General features: G+C 40.0%; 1 protein-coding gene across 18 annotated transcripts in view; it reads left to right on the forward strand.

Annotated features, from left to right (window-relative positions):
• The window catches only part of TMEM229B (transmembrane protein 229B), a 68,086-nt gene that overhangs the window by 26,549 nt on the left and 19,121 nt on the right, over window positions 1-22,416 (forward strand). For 3 of the 18 annotated variants that reach the window (XR_016280950.1, XR_016280951.1, XR_016280952.1), the window contains exon 1: window positions 4,872-5,167. The exons of 8 other annotated variants lie outside the window; for them this stretch is intronic. The gene's annotated coding sequence lies outside the window, so the exon portion shown is untranslated. Of the gene's footprint in view, window positions 1-4,871; window positions 5,168-15,259; window positions 16,575-19,828; window positions 20,813-22,416 lie in introns of those variants that run through there. 7 more of the 18 variants (XM_089521721.1, XM_089521715.1, XM_089521729.1 and 4 more) reach the window with 3 other exon arrangements.

Below are 22,416 nucleotides of genomic sequence, written 5' to 3' on the forward strand. Positions count from 1 at the left end.
TAATATTTGAGCAGCAGCAGATGGTGCTGTATATGGTAATGTATGTTAAGCACAGATGTCGCAGCCTCTGCCTCTGCCTCTCATAATCATCATGACATATGGCAGCCAAAGAAGTATGACACTCTGATACATGCTGATACTTCACTTCAAATGTTACATATATGAGCCCCAAACAGGTGGATCAGTATAGATATACTTGCAGGATGGTGATGTGACTAGTAAGTGTTATTTCTGCTAGATTTGCATTAACTATCATGTCTTTTTTATTTTAAAAAACAAAGTAGGGTTGTTGTGTGCCTTCAAGTCGTTTCTGACTTATGGCGACCCTAAGGCAAATCTAATTTGGGATTTTCTTAGTAAGATTTGTTCATAGGGGAATTTCCCTCTGCCTTTCTCTGAGGCTGAGAGATTGCACCTTGCTCAAGGTCACCCAATGGGTTTCCATGACCTAGCAGGGATTTGAACCCTGGTCTTCAGGGTCCTAGTCCAACATATTGGGAGAAAGGCGGGATAGAAGTAAATAATAACAATAACAACAACAACACCAAAACTATTATGCCATGCTGGCTCTCAAAAAGAAAGCTGCAACTCCTATAGGAGAAACAGAATGTTGTTGTTTTGTGCCTTTCTGTCATTTTCAACTTACAGCAACTCTAAGGAGGCCCTATTGTGGGATTCTCTTGACAAGATTTTTTCAGAAGGAGGTTGCCTCTGACCCCCTCTGAGGCTGAGAAACTGTGATTTGCCCAAGGCCACCCAGTACGTTTCTATGGCCAAGCAGGGATTCGAGCTCTGGTCTCCAGAGTCATTGTGCAGTGCTCAAACCACTGTACCACACTGCCTCTCTAAAGCAGGATGGACTGGAATGCTTTAAAGCAAGGCAAGTTGTTTGTATTAGGAAAAAGGGATTTAAAATTATTTTTCTGGGGTCTCTAATTGGTCATGATAAGTATGAAGACACTGGATACAATTAAGAAATTTTATCCATTAGGGGAGCAGTCCATAACCTTTATAAATTGCAATCTATATGCCCATGACATTCCAGATTTATCTGTTTAGAGATAAATGGTTGCAGTTGTGCAAGTAATGGGTTTATATTTGGCCCGCAGTGCAAGAGCCAAATAACATTTCCTCGTCAACTGAATGCCCAAGATTTTCCAGAAGTAGCAAATAATATTTGCAGAGGAGAATATAACATAATGGTGGCCAGAATTATAGATCACAGTACAGCTCTTGCCTTAGTAACTTAATAGTGACTTTCCTAAGATCCTAACTTGCATGTCCTATAATGCCATCATAAAAGTTTGATAAGTCAACCTCATTTTAAAATATCAAGGATAGTTTTCCTGCTCCAAGTCTCACAATTCCTCTTGATCTTGAGTAAACTTGGGTTGGTTTGCACACAGATGGGATGAATTGACTTGATGTCTAAAAGATAGTAACAAAAATTATTTCTTCATGGAATGGGACATAAGGGCACAATGCAGACAAACGTTAACATATTTATCATCTTTGATATCTGCAAGGGAGTGAAGAAATGGGATTAATCTTTTCTTTTGAAATTAATAGGACTTCAGATTGTTGATTTATGCCATAAATGACCATATTCTAACGCAGTATGTGTTTTATGGCTTCATGGAATCTGTTTTAAATGGTTGTGTAGGTGAACATGTTGATTTATATTAGCTTGGTTTAAAATTCACACTTTTTTAAATGATTAGTAAAACTGCTTTTGTAAAAAAATGATTAACACTGGAAATATTTTTTTCTTATTAGTTTCTTAAATTATTTCTTACACAGTTTGAGATTTTTTAAAAATGAGATTTGCATCAGTACTAATAGGGAATAGGGTTTAAAAATCAATCAGTCAATCAATGCCTCAGATTCTTGAGAGTCTGAACACAAAGGTGGTATAATTACTTTTGTAGTTTTTTTAATGGCAGAGACCATCAACATGGAAATGAGAAAAGTGGCATCTGGTGAAACCAAAAATCATCCCTGGATGCATTTTGGAAGAAACCTTCAACCTTCAAGGAGCCCTAGTGGCGCAGTGGTTAAATGCCTGTACTCAAAACCATAAGGTTGCGAGTTCAATACCAGCAAAAGGGCTCAAGCTTGACTCAGGCTTGCATCCTTCCAAGATCGCTAAAATGAGTACCCAGATTGTTGGAATAATTAGCTTACACTTTGTAAACCGCTTAGGGAGTGCTTAAGTGCACTGATAAGCAGTATAGAAATGTACTTGCTATTCAAGTGGTCAGTGGAAGATTCAAAATGTTTTTGTTCACTCATGCAAGGCTTATGTAGTTTTTTTCATGTCATATGTGCATGTTAGTCTTGTTAGTTTTGAATAAAGTCCTTTTTTTTATGGTGTTGGAACCTATCCCTGTGCTTTCCATGTTTTTTCTAGTATCAACTTTTGTTTTAATTAAATAAGTAATGCCTGGGAACACATGTGCTTTGTTAACTGTAGCATACCTGTATTGTCTGCTTAGGAGGGGACTACACATTGTGCCATTATAAATGTGGAATAAGGGTATTATCTTTGTAAATAGTTACAATGCTTCAATTCTTCCAACTTGCTATAGGTGTACCTGCATAACCTGTTCTACTTTAATCTCCCATATTTTGTTAATTACTACTGTAATTTAAAACAGTTGTATCCCACCCTCCAGCTGTGGCTCTCAGAGAAGTTATATAATTTTCTATTATGCCCTTTTGTATTTACCTACCTGCTATTCACTTATTCTTTGCTTTTATAAGCTGTACATTTTCCTATAGAGCTCAAATTTATTTGCATACATTTTAGTCAACCCACTCTCTGTCAATGTGGGGCAAGCAACAATGCTCATTGCTGTTTCAATTAAATGGCCACACAATGGTGCTGTTGAATAATTCAGATTAACAACGTACATTACAGTGTGCACTTATGAACCCCTTTGCCATAATCAGAACCAGTAGTGCTCCTATCTAGAGCACTGGTGTAATGTGTGAGCGTGACTGGACAACATATCACAGAAGCTGGCTTCCATTGTGGCAGAATTTGGATGTTACATTTTTAAAAGTAACTATTTCAACCATCTTAAAAATAATGAGCTTAACTTTTTTGTACCATAAAGGCTTTGTTTCTGAAATTTTACTTTGGGGAAGTTGGACCCTTTTTAGTCCAGATGACTCTGTCCCCAGGGTGCCATGACACCATGTGCTGCTCCACATGGTGCATGGCATCATGGCGCTCCTCCGGCGCTGCGTCCATACGACACAGCGCCAAAGTAGCACTGCCAAGCCGTGGCAATGCAGCTATGGTGCCCTTTCCAGGGCACGAAAAAACCCGCTTTTTGTGGCTCCTTTTTGCACCCTGAAAAGGCTGGATTGGGATTGTGGTGTGCGGTTGCCATGGCTCTGATCCAGCACAAAAAGGGGCAAACTGTAGAGCCCCTCAGTGCATAAAACACAAATCAAATTGAGCAATTAGATTCTCATTTATTCAGAAAAATGAGTGATTACTTGTGAGTTGTCACTCAAGGACACAAGCCACTCTTTGTCGCACCCCTTGAAATTCCATCTTGCACCTCCTGGGGTGTGGGCATACCAGGTTAGGAAACCCTATTTTAAAATTTGTTTTTTAAAAATGAAAAAAGTAATGCAAATGTAACATAATAGTAATATGTTACTCATCATAGAACAAACCAAGATTAAGATGAATGAGATCGTTCCTGGAAAACAGATCTTTTTCAGGAAAAAAAAAAACCAGCTGCTGATAAAATAACTTTAAAAAAACTAATATGCTAAGATCTAATCTTAGGCGTATGTGATTCTGACTAGGCTCCTGGATATGTGGTCTTACAGGACAGACTCTCTTCTTGAGTGCTTAACATTGGCATCAAATGTGTCACGAGTCCTCTTTGTACAAAGGGTAGTTTAATTATTTCCAGCATATTAATGTGTGATGTGAGGCCCTAATGTTGCAATGAGATCCTGCCGCAAAAGGGGCATTTGCTGGATGGATTGGGTGTAACATGAGGGGCAGTTGAATCAAGCAATTGTTTGTATCAAGAAAAGGCAGCCAGTTGTTAACAGTTTGATCTAAGGCTGTAATTTTATTGCCAGGAAGATGCTGCTGGAATATTCTGCCTCCAGGGTAAAAACAAAAAACTTGGTTGTGCTTAGTACCGTGAAACTGGAATTAGGTACCATTTACAGGCAGCAAAATGTTTGGGGCTGGCCCTGAGTGCAGAGAAAAAAGAAGAGACTAGAAGGGAAAAGAAGCAGAGGAAAAATAGTCATGCAAGCTGAGGGGAAAGTCTTAAAACTAATGAGGTGCCACCTACCATTTTGTCACTATTGGTAAAGCAATCATGTTAAGATCTGATCAATTTCGACTCGTAGTAATCCTGTGGCTGCTGAACCCACTGATGATACCATCTGACTAAGTATAGAAAAACAGGCCTCCTTCATCAGCCTCTATTGTCAATGCTGATAAAATAAACACCCTTGAAGCTAGATAGAAGATCAGGAGGAAAAAGGGAACTCTGCAAGACTTTGTAAAAAAAAATCTCACTGTTAGAGGCTTTGTTATCTGAGATGTTCCTGTATTTGTCATGAATGCAGGTTGCTCCTTCCAAGAAGAGTGCTACCCATATGTCTTTTTTCCTCTTCAGGCAGAGCTCTGCTAGGGGGCTACAACAAACCATAATTCCCAGAATTCCATAGCATGGAACCATGGCAGTTAAAGTGGTGTCAAACTGGATTGTTTCTGCAATATGGATGCAGCCTAAGTGGATCTTTGATCCAACCATTGCTGCATGTATGTAATAAAGTTGTGGATCCATGAGTACTCCATCCTGTTCCTTCTGATGGTGTTAATGTAGCAGGTGTCTCGTATCTTTCCTAAGCACTTTTTTGAAATTTCAGCACTCTGTGTGATGATATATAAACGTGACTACAGCTGCCAGAGAGCTTTGCAAACAGGAAGTGGCCTTCACTCAACTTCCTTCTGAAAACCCAAGTGCCGGGTTGCTGTTAAAGCTGCTTATTATAGTGCTTACTTGATCTCCCGGCAGAAGAGAGTTCACTCTGTCTCCCATTCAAGAGTGAGTTGCCTGTGAATAGGGTATAATTTCACAAGTGCTGAAGGCCACAGAGAGCCTCTTCAGGAAATCGCAAGGTAACGTAACCCTCTTTGCTCTCCGTTGGGTTTACATTTGAAACTTTGCCCTAAGCAAAGATGATCTGGCACCCGGATAGCTGGATTATTCCACTTCATTTTGGCTGCTTTTCTATCCCACTTGTATAAAGGCACTGGCATGGCAGGGATTAATATGGCTTGTGGTAGAGAGAACTTCATGCAGGTTGTTTTGTTAAGCACTAAGTGCTAAGGATTGCTGTGCTCTCTTGATATTCAGCAAAATGAAAACATCAGCAGTGGCAGTGAAGGTCTCCCTAATTCTTTTATCTTAGAGTGCTAAGTTGAAAGTGACCACATCTGTAATGCAAAGGAAATCAGCCTCTGTTTAGCAAATACTTGTCCAAAATGAAGGCAAATGGAGAACAGTCATGAGAGGATAGTTTCTGATATGATGACCCATTCTTTCTGACTGTAGAATCAAATTATTTTTATTAAAAACAATTCTGCTTATATTCTAGATTTGCCTGGTATGCGTGAATTGTGTCTGTGTGGTCCTGCTGTTGTGTCACAGTTAATGGTTTAGGGGCATTCTTCTATTTTCATTACTAATTTATTACATGATGTTTGGCTCCCATTTCTTTTGGGAACATTTCTACTACTATGAGGTATTGCATTCTACCACCGGGCAGATTGACAGGTTGTGTTCCATTACATTTGCAGGCTACTCATTCCTGTGCTCTGCTGAAATGCAAAAGTGCCCATGAAGTTTTTTTAACAACCAGAATAGTACAGTTCCCCACAAAGTCCCAGCCCTTTGAATTTTTTAAACAAATGTGTATCTTTTCAAAAAGCTTCATACTGCTTCTCTCCAACATTTGATTACACATATATTATTATTATTATTATTATTATTATTATTAACTTTTATTTATAAAGCGCTGTAAATTTACACAGCGCTGTACATACAATCTTTTAGTTAGACAGTTCCCTGCCCTCAGGCTACATATATCTGTTTATTGCTGCCAGAAGTAGTGAAAAGAATTATTACCAGCTTGTAACAGTTATATCTGCCTTGCAGCAAAGCAGCCTCTCTAACTTGGGCAGAAAGATCTTTTGCATCTGTTGCTGGATTGATGTTAGAGGGAAAACACCCCCCTTTGAGCAGCAAAATCCTCTATTATCATGGACTGACAAACAAGAACTCCACATTTGCGAGATGTGTAATGTCAGATCTGGAAGATAATTGTATATAATTACGAGAATATTTTATACAGTGGGCCCTTGGTATCTGCTGGGGTTTGGTTCCAGGACTTGCTGTGGATACTAAAATCCATGGATGCTTAAGTCCCAGTAAGTACAATGGATAATAAAAAGGACGTCCCTTATATAAAATGACAAAATCAAGGTTTGCTTTTGGAATATATATATATTTATATATATAGTAATCTTTTCAGGCCGTGGATGGTTGAATCTATGGATAAAAAATCAATGGATACGGAGGGCTAACTATACCTAGATAACTGATATTAAATGAGCATGTGCTTTTTTGTAAGTACTTTGTACATATCAAGAGATGGCATACAACATTGGAAAATATGATCATGCTTCTTAAGGTAAAAGGTGACAGAAAAAGAGAAAGTTCCCATTACAAGTAGATAGATTTGTCCAAGGAAGCCACAGCCATGAGCTTGCAGGATCTGTTGATGACCAGGGTCTTGGAAGTCTCTCATTCATAGAGTTGCCATAAGTCAAGGTCAGTTTGATGGCAAGTATCAACAACAAGTGAATGGAGAATTAGTGTTGATTTGTAAGTCACCTGGCACAGTGTGGAAGTAATATGATATTACAGTACTTAATGCATTTAAGACTGTGGGGATCAAATGCTCAACCCTGTTACTGAAATTATTGCCCCTGTCTTTGATCACATATGTAGATAGTACCATGTCTGTAGAAGTGACAGAACTAAGAAAGTAAATAAAGTGAAATAAAGTGAAGTAATAAGAAATGTGGCAGAGGCATTCTGATGTATCTAGCTTGTGTAGTGTGGCAGTTACAGAGGGGGAATTAACTCACCTACATAGACAAAGCTTAAGCATTAAGAGCATGCTTTTATTTTTAGCAGAAAGTAGCTATTGGTTCATGCATGTCATTAGCACTGGACTGACATACCTCAGTTAACAAAGTAGATGTTTTCCTGGGCATTAATTCTTTAACAGAAAATTTGGCATCGGGGGGAGAAATAATATTGAAAGCACAGGGATAAATTCTAACACCACAAAAAAGAAGAGCACTTCAACATGTTTTAGCAAACATTTTATTCAAAGTTAACAATATGCACATGTGAAATGAAACAACTAGGTTGGGGAAATCTTGCAACAGCAATAGCAAGTACATTTCTATATCATTTATCAGCGCACTTAAGAACTCCCTAAGTGACTTACCGTGTGTAAGCTAATTGCCCCCAACAAGCTGGGTACTCATTGACCTCAAAAGCATGCCAGGCTGAGTTGATCCTGGAGTTCGTGGCTGGAATCGAACTCACAACCTTGTGGCTGGTGAGTGAGTGGCTGAAGCACAGGCATTTAACCACTGCACCACCAGGGCTCCCTAAGCCAACATAAGTAAACAAAAACATTTTTAACCTTCAAGTGACTACTTGAAGACTTCTTCCAAAATGCATCCAGGGATGACTTTTTCTTTCACCACTCTCCACTTTTCTTATTTCGATTTTGATGGCCAAACATCTAGATTTACACTTTTTAAACATTCAATGGGAGTTATCTGCTTTCCCCTTTCCCCTTTGTTTTGGTGTTCATGCATGCTCAGTAAGGGATTCTGGAGGCAGCTACTGTTTGACTTGCCTTTGTAGGCAGACATATATGGCTACTGTCCAGCAGTACTTCTAGAGCATAACTGTATTCATTCCCATTTTATGCTTTGTTTATTGTATTATTTACTGTAGATATAATGCTGCAACTTGACACCACATCTGAGCCTCAAAATAAGTCTGACTTTTGGGGAAAAGACTGATATTCAATCAATCAATCAATAAAGGTTCAGTCTTGGGAACAGTAACACTAGAAGTAAATCCAAAGCCATAGACACTGTGCCAGGTGAACCTCAAGAAAATCACAGGTCCACATAAAAGAGATTGTCTGTTAGGTTCTGTGATCACGTTGGATAATAGATTGGATTTGAGGAGCTGGTACAGGACACAAGCGAAGAATGCAAAGCAGGCATTTTAAGGTATGCTTGGGATGAATTTAAATAAAATTAACTAGCATGGTTCCTAGACTGAATAGAATTTTTTTCTGGGACTCCTAAAGAAATGAAGGCCCAGGGGGAAAAAACCTGGAAAAATGAGAAAGAACAACAGTTTGTCCATGAACATTCCCCCACCATATTTATGGAATATTTTCTTTTAGAATGATAAATAAAATGTTTAAGTTGAAGTGAAACTAAGTAAGAGGAACACTCTTATATAAAATATCAGATCATTGCAATTCCTAGTACAGTTTCTTTTTCCTGTTTCTTTTTATGGGAACAAGAAAAAAGTCTCTGAACGTCCCAGATGTTCTGCCTGTACAAACCAATTTTATTCTGGAGATCTACATGGCGTTTTCACCATCCCAAAATATTCCCAGGGAACTTCCAGCATTACTAAGAACTTTTCATTCTCCCTCCTCAGGTCAGTTTAAATTAACCCAGACAGAGAGAATCTGACTTGCCCAAGGTCACCCTGTGGGTTCCTATGGCTCAGCTGGGACTGAAACCTTCTCTCTAGAGGCCCAGTCCATACTTAGATCACTACACCACACCAGTTTTCTAATTCCCAAAGATTTCCATTCCCCTCCCCCAATAAAACTCAAAAAACCTCCCCCCTGCAATGCTTCAAAATTTCTGGAAATTTTACCACTTTAGCGACACCTGGTTCTATGACTGAATTTGGACTCATTGCAAAACCTTGTTTTCAAGGGTCAAGCAAGTGATTCTATTATAGTCTTTGTGTCTGGAAGTGAGGATACTTGAGGATTGGATGATATTTCCTAGCAAGGCTTTGAATTTGTCAATTTAAGTTATTTTTTGAATGGGATCACTATGTATTGACCTATTTGTTAAGTAGACAGCTGCTTGTATCCTACCTAGCAAGAAGGTAGAATTTATTTTTTAAAAGGTTCCTTACTCTCAAGATAAGAAATTGATATTCAAAGGCTTATCAGTCTTATCCTAACTGATCTGAAACTCCAAAAAAGGGGGAAATACAAGGGTTTGACATGAGTCTAAAAATGTTGATCCTTGAGTCTAGCCACTGACCTATGTGGAATTTTGAAATGTTATCACTAAAATGTTAATTATACTAACTCATATCTGAATCTTACTAATGCCCTCTAGGAAGACTTGGGGGTTTCCAGTAGCAATGGTAGAATTCAAAGTGCACCATGATCTGACAATGACTCTTTCTTTTTCTTCTATGGCCAGGAATTGTATCTAAATGTTTAAAATACACAAACCGATTGTTCCTACAATTGTAGATTCACAGTACCTGTAGTTATTGGATGCTCAGATGTCTTGTGCATCAGCAAGAAAATTGCAATTTAAGATTAAACTGCAAAATGTGGCATATGGTGGAAATGAAAAAAAGAAAAGAGCAGCTCTGTTGATTTGAGCTCAGCAGTTAAAAGCTGTTGTCTTCTCATAATTGGCACTTAGTGGTACTGGGTTAATTAGGGATAGTAAGTGGATGATTCTCAGTTTTGGGTGGAGAATTACTCATAGCATGTGCCCTTCAATTCCAAAGTAAGCCAAACCTGCCGTTTCAGGATTGGCTTTTCCTAAATTACATGCCTAAACCTCTGCGAATGCATTAAGATGGAAACCTAAAACCAGGGTTGACTGAGGACCTTGATGAAATTATTGATAGACCTTAGGGACAGCTGGTCCAAATATCTGTCATCAAGTACACAGCAGACAAGACACTGAATCCCGTGATTGCAGCCACTTCTTTTTTATGCTACTTGTGTCACCAGTTTTTAAAAGTTTTTAAAAGAGATGTGACGATGCCTGCCTTGAGGCAAAAGTGCAGATAGGGACATCTTCCTACTATGTAGCAGCAATGTTCAAAATGTGTTTGCTGCACACCTAAGGAATGGGGCACAGGCCTCGTGTTACATGCTCCTGATCAGCCCTGAAGCATGCATGCTGATTGTGATAACAGTGTTATGCCTCATTGCCTCTGTATATACTCACAGCACTTACACACTCTACAGTTATAGATAGTACTAGAAGGAAGCTCTGGGGTTGAGTCCTAGCATGGCTTAAGTCATTAGAGTAAAACTACTGTCAACATGCTGGTTGTGCTGGTTATGAATAGCTGACGTTTCAGGTGTTTTAAGAAGCTGTATGTCTCCCGTAGTTCTCATTGTATGAGGAGAAAACAGTATCAGCACAGTTTAAAAATTTCTTTATTCCAGGAATGGAAGAGCAGATGGCACAGAAGGCTTACTGCTCCCAAGCAGACAACCATGAGATGTGGTTCAAGCTTCCAAAGTAGGAGAACAGATGCTCTATTCATCCTTAGCCCATCTGTTGTCTTTGCTTCTGCTACCTCTGCAGGAATTGATGTATCTGAAATATGTCAACAAAAGACCAACCACATCCATCCTTCTCACATGCCCTGCTGCTTAGTCATTGTCACACTCATAGTCTATGACTAGGCATCCTCTTGAACCTCCATGCAAATTCAAGAAGTGCTTGGGTGTTATTGAAATAGCAGATTTTGAGTTGAAACTTTAATTTTATGGAAATTTGACTCATCCCTAGTCTAAATGAACCAGTGCTTCCAGAACATAAAATCACACCCAGAATGCCACCAGTGTTTTCTTTGGACAGCTTCTTCCTTTTGTCTGTGTTGGCATATCTAGAATTGGCCTGGTCTCATCAGTGATGTAGGAAAATGTTACTATTTAGGGGAGTGTTTTTCTGTTGGATTGTAAGAATTAATTTCTTTGTAGAAAAGACTCAAAATGTAATTTGTTCCTAGAGAGCCAGTGAATCCTGGGAGACATCATGTATGCATTATACATGCTTTTCATACATTTATATCTGACATTTCAGTGGTATAACCCTCACAAAGTGGTTTGGAAATAATAAAGCTGTTGAATACTAGCATATATAAACAAGCATAGCTGTCCTCTACTGGATGAAATTAAGCAATATTTGAAGATTTTGATAGCTGAACACTACTTGGGAAAATATTTTAAACATTAAAATGAGTTTTTAAAGCCTTCTTAAAGGTGATGTAAAGTGGCTTAGTGGTTAAGACACCAATTCTGATGACTGTAAAATTGGAAGGTTGGCAGTTCGAAGCCCAGATGCCATGTGATGGGGTGAGCTCCCGTCACTAGTCCCAGCTTCAGCCAACCTAGCAGTTCGAAAGCATGTAAAAGTGCAAGGAAATACAGTCGGCCCTCTCCTTATGCAGGGGATCCATTCCGGATCCCACCGCGTAAGGCAAATTCCGCCTATGCTCAAGCCCCATTGGAAAAAATGGGGCTCGTGAGCGGCGGTGCGCAGGGCACCACGGGCACGCACCCCCATTCAATTGAATGGGACGTGCTGCCCCTTCCGCCCCACGCGCTCCCTGTGGCTTGAGTGCGTACGCTCAAGACCACGTATGGTGCGCCCGCGTATGGCACGGGCGCACTGTAGATGGGTACCACTTCGCTGAGAAGGTAACAGCATTTGGTGCAGTCATGCTGGCCATATGATCATGGAGTCATCTCCAGACAATGTTGGCTCTTTGGCTTAGTAACAGAGATGAGCACTGCCCCCTACAGTCAGTTATGACTAGACATTCATGTCAAAGGGAAATCTTTGCCTTTTTAAAGTACAAATATTGTAATGGTTTGAGTGTTGAACTATGATTATGGAGACCAGTGTTTGAAACCCCACTCAGCTATGAAAACTCACTGAATGACCTTAAGCAAGTCTCACTCTCTCAGCCTCTAGGTAGTAAAAGGCAAACCCCCTCTGAACAATTCTTGCCAAGAAAACCCAATAATTGGTTGACCTTAGGGTGACCAGAAGTTGGAAATGACTGGAAGGCACACAGCAACTACAACAAAGATACAAAGCAGCAGGGAAGGAGGTCCATTATTGACAGATGACTGTCAAAATTATCCTGTCCCTTGTCTAGCTGACTTATATACACATAAGCAGACTCCTGAAGAAAACAAAATCATATGGGTGAAGATGGTCTTTTATGTGATCTGGTTCCTATACATTTAAGGCTTTAAAATCAATAGCCAGCACTTTGAAACCAACTGCGAAGCAAATGCAAAAGAGGTGTTATATACTCAGATGTACTTGCCCACCCTGCCCCCATCAGTGTTCTGGCCACTTTAGAAGTTGGATCATTGGACTTTCAGGTTGAAAATGGCACCATGATCCAGCATTCTACCTTTTGGGGATAGCTAATGAAGACCTAGAGAGAAACTATGGAAAAGTGATATTTTACTTAATGACTGTGGCAAGGACAGTTTTTGCAAGAAAATGGAAGGTAGGCGACACACCAAACATGGATGAGTGTAGATAAAATGACATGTTTTTAAAGGAAATAATATGTGAACAAATTTGAAAAGGACTTGCCCCCATTATATACTTACATTAAACAATTTTAGGGGAGGGGTAATTGGTTTAAGAGAATAAAGAAAAGAATACAAGAGAAAATATACCTTTGCTGATCAAGAATATGATTGATAATGGACTGAATATGTTAAGGCATATGCATTATAGCAGAATTAAATTGAAAAAGATAGTGTTGGAGAATAACATTATATAGCAGAGAGAGAGAAAAGGAAAAACAATTTAATAATAGTTAGCAAACCGAGTATTATAAGAATGTAATGAAATTTAATATACATAATACTAACATAGCTCCAGAATAGTAATAAGTCTAAAAATAAGAAAGTCAAAAAATTAGAGCAATTACACAAAGGGTGAAGGATAGGAAGTTATTTTATTAAGAATGTACAAAATGTTGGGATGTAAGAAGTATGGAATGCAAGTGTTTGTATGTCAATTAATGTTAATTTGTAATGTTTTTAACTTCAACAAAATCTTGTTTAAAAAAAGAAAATAAAATGGCACCATGGGGTTTCATGTCACAGTAGCTTCACTGTGAGAGGAGCACTGGACGTGGCGATTGCCAGCTTGGGGTGCCCCAAACAGGCAGAAATTGTCTTGGCATGAGAGATACAGGTGACATAAGTCACTGTTACCTTGTTGCAGGTGGAACAGAGGGGACTGGGAAAGAACCATCAAACCCAGCTGTCACAGCCACACCAAGGGTATTAACAGTATGCATTCAACTTTCTTTTAACCATCAACATTGTGATGATTAAGGAAACTTCCTAGCTGGTATAGGTATTTAGGTTTCACCACTCTAACATCTATGCTCTGAAAAAGTGGGTAAATCACCTTTTAGCCAAATGAAAATAAAAGAGACTCAGCATTATTAAAACAATTTTAATAATTACAATTGGAAAATAAGCTGCATATTCTGAAGCATTGTGGGATCAAGGCAAACTTTAAACACCTAAAGTCAATATAAAATTAACATTATAACTTGAAGTATTGAAGGAGTTAAATACGTGGGAACTGAGAGAAGAATTTATTGTTTAGCTTTTATGAAGACAAAACATGGTCTGCTTGGCTGTTGTGGAGGAAATGAATGGAGGGCAGCTGGTTCCATGTCAAAATTCACAGAACTCAGTGTGTAAAGAGGAAGATTGAAGGGGAAAGGTCATCTAGTGGTGAAGAAGCCCAATTCCATTTAAAAGTATTTTGGATTAAGGTTTGACAGTTGTCAAAAGTGGAATCAGGAGGAGCTCCAGTGACTCAGGGGCTGTACAAACAACCCTGAAGGGGCGGTTTCCAGCCACCCCTTCTTCAGCCGGATCAGGGCCGTGGCAACCTCACACCGCAGTCCCAATTCGGCCTTTTGTGGGTGCAAAAATGAGCTGCAAAAAGTGCCTCCTTTTTGCGGCCTCAAAAAGGCACCATAGCCACAGCAGTACAGCTATGTGGCGCTCCTTCAGCACAGTGTCATCTGGACACAGCGGTGGAGGTGCACCATGAAGCTGTGCACCATCTGGAGTGGTGTGTGGCATCAGGGCGTCCTGGGAGATGGAGTTGGGCATGTGTCACCAGGACGCTACGCCCCGATTCTGCCCCCAGGCCGGCCATTTAGGCCAGTCTGTATGGGGCCTCAGGGGCAAAGCAGACAGGCCAAATGGAGCAATCTGCAGACGCTTTGGCTGCGATTGCTCTGGGACCACAGTGACCAGATGCTGTGGTCCCAAAGCCAGCTTTTGCTGCAGTCTTTAATGGACCGCTGGCAGGAGTGGCTTTTTGCTGCTTCTTTTTGGACTGGCTTCAGGCTGCATTAGCTGATCCCAGAGTGGCTTCCAGGTGGCTTGGGGGCAGGAATTGTTTGAACACCAACACCCCAAGGTGCCCAGAAGGCACTTTATTCAGCCCATCTGCTTCAGACCTTAGTCAACTAAGACGACAGATTCAAATCTGTTGATTTTGGAAGAAATAAGACAGATGAGAGAACAACTAAGAGAAGAAATTAGTTTATGATGTTTTTCTTTTTATTTGTAGGCTTGTTTGTTATTTGACTAGTTTTTTTAAATGTTATTTTCTGTGGTTTGTATGAATATATTGTCAGGAAATGACATTGGTGTGGCCACTAGGGGGAGCTGTTGTGCAGATAATTTACAGTTCCAGTGGCAGCTAATGTGTCAGCATTCAAAAAGCGCATCATCGGAATGTTGATGCAACTGTCAACTCTCAGTTCTCAACTGTCACTGAGGGACAGTGAGACAGTTGGTGCCTCAGAGTGGGCTGTGTCTGTTACTGAGAGGCAGTGAGATGGTTGTGTGTTAATGTGGCTGCCTCAGAGGTTGTGTTGTTATTGTTGGCTGTGTAAATAGTGTGTATTAGAGACGGATGTCCAATACACTGTGTATATCTATATTGTAAATACTGCAAAGGAAGATTAAAGCCCTTGTTTAGAGTGAAGACTTGTAAGAGTCATTATTACTTGAAGACATCTTCACAGATTCCTTCTTCTTGGCGTCCTGTTGACGTGGTTGAACTCTGCAGGTGCTCGTGGTGGACACTGTGCATCATTTCCATACGCCCCAACAAGGGTTATGGGCGCAGCACACAGGCCACAACATATATGTTTTAGTTTTTTTGGTTTTTTTCTGTTTTTGCTTGTTGTGTCTTTTTCTTTTTTAATCAATAAAATTTTCTAAAAATTAAAAAAAGAGAAGAAATTATTCAGATGAGTTCTGATTTGAGGAATGGATTTAAGAGTGATTTGAAACAAAGGTTTAAAGAAAGACTGAGTGTTGAAATGAAAGCAAGCTATAAGAAAATAATTGATCCACATATCTACAGATTTGTATATTGTGACACCAGTATACTTTAAAGAGATAATGCTAATAGAGAGACAGAAGGAAGATTAAATAGTATTTTAATTGAGCTCCAGGGTCCTAAAATTGAGAAATCTACTGGAGGATGCTATTACTCATCTTCTGTTATTGCAATAAGAGATCACACAACACCACAGTATTATGCCAATGAAAGGAAGGTGAACGAGAGAATGTAGACAGCCCTGGATGTTAAATCTGTCCTAGATCTTCATTATATCTGTTCTAGAGCTTCATTTGATCCCCGATTTAAAACTATCTCAGAGAGACAAAAAGAGATGCAGCATCTGGGCTCAAGGTGGCATTTCCAGTGCCGGCTGCCCTCCCGGCCCTTCTGATTTCTTAGAGGTACATATGTATGATAAGCATCATACCATGTTTTGCTTATTCAAGCAAATAAGGATTTGCTCATGACTTATCAAATCCCAGGAAATGCCTTGAAGACTCAGTTCAATGGGCAGAACACATCACTGACTATACAAAATGTTTCCACTGCTAATTAAGCCGTCTGCAAACTACAGGTGTTGGGAACATAATAATCCCTGGAGTAAAATAATGGCTGGGAACTAGGAAGAGAGTGGCTTGAAGCCAAGCAAGCTACTTCAGGCGATCTCGGTGTCCCTTCATTGAGAGCAACAACTCATTTCAAGAAATGGCTCCATAGAATTTTTTTGTTTTGTTTTGTTTTTGGTGTAGTGGTTTGAATGTTGGACTACAACTCTGGAGACTAGGGTTTGATTCCCCGCTCAGCCATAGAAGCCCACTGGATGACCCTGGGCAAGTCACACACTCTCAGCAATCCCAGAAAATCCTGTGCTAATTTCACTTTAAGGTTGCCATAAAACAGAAATGACTTGAAGGCACACAATAGGAATATCTACGATTCCAAATCTCTTAAGCAAGCATGGTGGGAACTGTAGTTCCACATGCCAGGAGAATGCCAGGTTAGGGAAGGCTTCATATTATAAATATTTAATAAATATTCAGTAAATATTCAACAATGATAGTAGGTAGAAATTAAGTTTTGTATCTCTGTGTCAAAAAAAAAAGTTTGTATTTTCAGTTGTTTCAGACAAAAGAGATGCTTTCCTCAAATGGACTGACTAATTATTTTAATTAAGTTTTATGCTTGTATTTCATCCAGGATTTTAACAAATCATAAAAGGAAGAGGATGCGTATGAGTACACAGCTCATAGAAGAGCATATTGCTTTGTGTATTAAGTGGTGGTCAATGTAATGACCACTTTCCATTCTCATGGCAGGCAGGCAGGCAGGCAGGCAGGCAGGCAGGCAGGCAGGCAGGCAGGCAGGCAGGCTCTCCCTACATGTATTGACTACTGCCTGTGGTTCCCTGGTAAACTGCAATTTCCAGTATGCACCTGTACCAGTTTAGAAATGCATACGTATATCTAGGGTTTTTGTGTTGTTGTTTTTTTGTAACAAACATCACTGTAGACAAACATGCCTGCTATGTAGTTCTAATTCCCCAGAACGCTCTGGTATTAATTGTCTCCTAGAAAGTAGACAACAGCAACAGCAGCTCCACAGTGATTACAGAAGATTTAAGGATCAAACTCCACATGACATAGGAATTCTGCAGTTGGAATGTCCAGCCTCTTTCTTTTCCCAAAGTGAAAAGCAGCTGCAGGGGATTTTGGATTAGGGTATTGTGCATGGGTAGGGGCCTGACAAGTTCCCCCATGATATTCTTGCAAACAAGCTAGTAAAATATGGACTAGACAATGCAGCTGTTAAATGGATTTGCAACTGGTGGTCCGGCTGAACCCAAACCCTCTTCATTCTGGAGAGAAGCAACTAGTGGGGTGCCACAGGCTTCTGTCCTGGGCCCAGTGCTATTGTACATCTTTATCAATGACTTGGATGAAGTACTGATGGTAGCCTGTTTAACTTAAGCCGCCTGAGGGCCCGCACTAAGACTCTAAACTATCTAGTCCGTGAGCTGCTTTTTGCTGATGATGCTGCCCTCGTTGCCCATACGGGAGCAGCTCTGCAGCGCCTAACATCTTGTTTTGCAACAGCTGCAGAGCTCTTTGGACTGGAAGTCAGTCTGAAGAAAACGGAAGTTCTCTACCAGCCGGCATCACAGGAAGAACACTACCATCCTCACATCACTATAGGCACATCTGTGCTTAAGTCCATCCAGCAGTTCACCTACCTGGGAAGCATCATCTCCTCAGACGCCAAGATTGAGAAAGAGATCGATCACAGACTGGCAAAGGCATATAGTGCATTCGGAAGGCTTCACAAAAGAGTCTGGAGTAACAAACACTTGAGGCGAAGCACAAAAATCAGTGTGTATACTGTCTATTCTCCTCTAAGGGTCTGAAACATGGGTCACCTATCGCCAACACCTACGACTCCTTGAACGCTTTCATCAGCGCTGTTTACGCACAATTCTAAATATACACTGGACTGACTATGTGACGAATGTTGCTGTCCTTGAGCAAGCAGGGATCACCAGCATTGAGGCCATGCTATTGAGGATGCAGCTGCGCTGGGCAGGACACTTTTCTAGGATGAAGGACCATCGCCTCCCAAAAATAGTATTCTATGGTGTACTCGCCATGGGTCAGCGTAAGAGGGGCGCCCCAAAGAAGAGATACAAGGACTCCCTGAAACAACATCTCAGGCTTGGCCAAATTGATCACCAACAATGGTCCGCCCTGGCCTCGCATCGGGAGGCATGGAGATGCACTATCCACGATGCTGCAGCCTTTTTTGAAAGCTCACGGCGAATGAGTCTCGAAGAGAAATGACAACGCAGAAAGAACCACAACCCAGAAACATCACCCAAGGAGACTTTCCGCTATGCTTTCTGCAACCGGACCTGTTTGTCCTGGATTGGCCTCTTTAGTCACCAACGCGCTTCTACAAAGCGCAGGATGAGTCCTTCCTGAATCTTCATTCGTGAAGCAAAGTCAGAGAGAGGGGGGGATGAAAGAACAGAGGATGTGCTTATCAAGGTTTGCAGATGACACCAAATTAGGAGGAGTAGCTAATACCCCAGAGGAGAGGATCAAAATCTAAAATGATCTTAATAAATTAGAAAGCTGGGCTAAAACTAACAAAATGAATTTCAATACGGAGAAATGTAAGGTACTGCACTTAGGGCGGAAAAATGAAAGGCACAGATATAGGATGGGTGACACCTGGCTGAACGAGACTACGTGTGAAAGGGATCTGGGAGTCCAAGTAGACCACAAACTGAATATGAGTCAACGTCAGCTAACAAGGCCAATGCGATTTTAGGCTGCATCAATAGAAGTATAGTGTCTAGATCAAGGGAAGTAATAGTGCCACTCTATTCTGCTCTGGTCAGGCCCCACCTGGAATATTGTGTCCAGTTCTGGGCACCATAATTTAAAAAGCCCTGGATGGAGCCCTGGTGGCGCAGTGGTTAAATGCCTGTACTGCAGCCATTCACTCAAAACCACAAGATTGCGAGTTCAAGACCAGCAAAATGGCCCAAGCTCGACTCAGGCTTGCATCCTTCCGAGGTCGCTAAAATGAGTACCCAGACTGTTGGGGGCAAATTAGCTTACTTTCTAATTAGCTTACTTGCTGTTCACCGCTATGATCTTTGGAATAGCGGTATATAAATAAAACTAATTAATTAATTAATTAATTAAAAAGGATGTTGAGAAACTGGAGCGTGTCCAAAAGACGATGACTAAAATGGTGAAAGGTCTGGAAATCATTCCCTATGGTGAACGACTTAGGGAGATGGGGATGTTCAAGGGAAGTAATTGTGCCACTCTATTCTGCCTTGGTGATTAGGACCTGTAATAATGGCTTCAAAGTAGAGGAAAAGAGCTTCAAAGTAGAGGAAAAGAGACCTCAACATTAGGAAGAACTTAAATGTGTTTGAAAAATCATGTGCTTGTACAACTTGTTGGAGTTGACTTTTTTGTTTTCTTTTTCAGTGCATGATACCCACTTTTTTCCTTATATGACTAAGACAAAGTAAATGCATTTAAGAGTTAAACTCCAGAGGTACAAAAACAAGATAACGGATAATTAAATGTAAAAACCGACAATAAGAATATACTAAGCACAAATAAGGGAGAGGGAATGAAGGAAGTTATTATTAGGAGAATATTACTAAAGGAGATTATATATGATGTAAATATATAATTTAGCTAAATCATGTGAACAGCTGTAATTTTATGTATTTATAACAATAAATAATAATAATTAAAAAAACATTAGGAAGAATCTCCTGACAGTAAGAGCTATTCAACAGTGGAACACTCTCCCTTGGGGAGTGGTGGAGTCTCCTTCTTTGGAGGTTTTTAAACAGAGGCGGGATGGCCATCTGTCGGGGGGGTGCTTTGATAGTATGTTCCTGCATGGCAGGAGGTTGGACAGGATGGCCCTTGAAATCTTTTCCAACTCTATAATTCAATTATTCTTTAGCTCCATACCACAAGCTAGATATCCATCCTCAAGCTGGTATTAAACTTGGATGGGAGAAATTACAGTTTTACATCCTTCAACCCCAGTCCAAATTGTTTCCCATGAGGGCTTTGTGCATCACAAACTTTGCAAAACTCTTCATGGTACAGTATGTCTATTTGATTGTTTTCTGCTAATGTGCCTTTGTGTTGACTCCAGCTAATCATAGACAATACTTGGCAATATTTATTCAGAGGTGGTTTGCCATTGCCTACCTCTAAGGACAGAATCCTCCAAGAACTACTAACATGTATTCTAAATTCATTTACATTAGGGTTGGCAATTTCAGTGGGTCCTGGGGCCACAGAGACTAAGAATACCAAACAGTGAAAAAGCAACAAACCAGAAATAGCTGAAATAGTCCACATGTGGTTTTGAAAAATGGGATTTTGGGGTGTTGTGCGAGGGAATCCTGCAACCCATTGAAAAAGTGAACTTGCAACTCCAGGGAACTTCTAGGAGGCTGGGTGCTGGTATACCTATAAAGATATAATTATTCTTGCTTACTGTAGACCCCCATCTAGGGGAATACAAAAATTATTTGATCAGGAACACATCAGAATTAAATACATCCCAGCTCCTGCATTTAGAACTTCACTGGATATATTACTAAAGTTCAAAAAGCCTGTACAGAGATGTCAACTTTCAGGGCAGGAAGAAGATTCTCAGCAAGATTCAGAGGCTTCTCCATGGATCAAATTCAAGGTCAAATTCCAGAGAGAGTATTAAGAATGTTTGTTGTGGTTACTTTATATACTTTGTAATTACTAGTGACAAAGATCTCTTCAGTAAGTATCATGTGTGATCAGATACATTTGGGGAGCACTGCCTCTCCTGCCCACCCCCCACCCCCCATTAATGTAGTTTGACTTTGTATTTTGTATTTCATTTTCTTAGCTAAATCTCTTCAGCCTTGTTCATGTAGCAAAAGAGAATACTTAAAAGCAGCTGTGCACATAGAGTCAGAACAGATCTTAGTTCTGTTTTGTTTGTGTTTTTAGCATATTAATATATTATTTTAATACTTTAGTATTGTAGCATTTTATGGTGTGGTGTTTTATCGTTCATTTTGTTTGTATGTGTTCTGATGTACCGCCGTTGGGTAGAAAGGGCATTATAAAGAAACATTATTAGATGTGGACATTGGATTGTATATGCAGATTGTACTTGTATGTATAAATTGCATGGACACTGTATATGCACATCTTCTATATGTGAAACTGAGGCAAAAAACAAGGTCCTCAGTCATGTGAACCAGACTTCTGAGCATACAGTTAGTAGAAACACAGACTACAGCATGCTTTCATGGATATCATTATGGCCAAGATCAATCATGATTTCCCTCGATAAATTTGGCAAACAGGCATTCAGAGTAGAGCAACAATTACTAGTTCCACTACTCAGGGCAACCATTACTAGTTCTCTTGCACAGCGAGGAACGCAAGCACCCTTGAACTAGGAATGATCTTCACTCTTACAATACATGGATTTAGGAATAAGCAGAAATGTAACATTTTTTTTTTGGGGGGGGGGGCTGATTTTTTTTTTAAAGAATGTAATCATACCACCTTTCTAGCCAGAATGATGTAGTGGCTTGAATGTTGGACTGTGAGTCTGGGAGACTAGAGTTCACATCCCCACTTAGCCATGGAGATCCATTGGGTGCCATTGGGCAAGTCACGTTCTCTCAGCCTTAGAGAAGGGCAGTGGTAAATGTCCTCTGAATAAATCCTGCCAAGAAACTCCAATGAATGGGTTGCAGGGTTGCCATAAATTGGAGTCTACTTAAAGTCACATAACAATAAGCAAATTAAAAGTCACCTTGTTACTTTAGGAAAATCAAATGCATGATAGATAAGTTGTGTTTGACATAAAATCACTCTGTTTTGATATATTAAAAGTACAATTTACTGAGAACATAATTACAAATTGAACTTCTATAATTGCATTTTTGTGACACATTGAGGTATGGGGATCTGAGCTGTAAAGAACTTCTTTGATTTTTCCAGTGTGAAGAGTAGGCACAAAGAAACAAGGGGAGGGATCACTCCAAGATACTAATAAAAACATAAGAAGCCATCAACATCAGTAAAACAAAAAACATTATTTTATCTCCACCAGCTATCCATACATTAATTGCTATAATAAGAGTTAGAAAAAGGAACCCAGGACTAGGAACTGTAAAGATCTAGTGCTCCACATAGTCTTGCTTAAGTCTTCCCCCTGCACAGTGTTTAGAAATGATTTTGTTCTAAAAGAAAATATTCCATAGTCCAGTTTCTTTAGGGGGTTTTTTCCCAGAGGAAAAA

This window comes from Sceloporus occidentalis, unplaced genomic scaffold, assembly GCF_023333645.1.
Source record: "Sceloporus occidentalis isolate IW3139 unplaced genomic scaffold, rSceOcc1.0.p SCAF_4, whole genome shotgun sequence".
Lineage (NCBI taxonomy): Eukaryota > Metazoa > Chordata > Lepidosauria > Squamata > Phrynosomatidae > Sceloporus > Sceloporus occidentalis.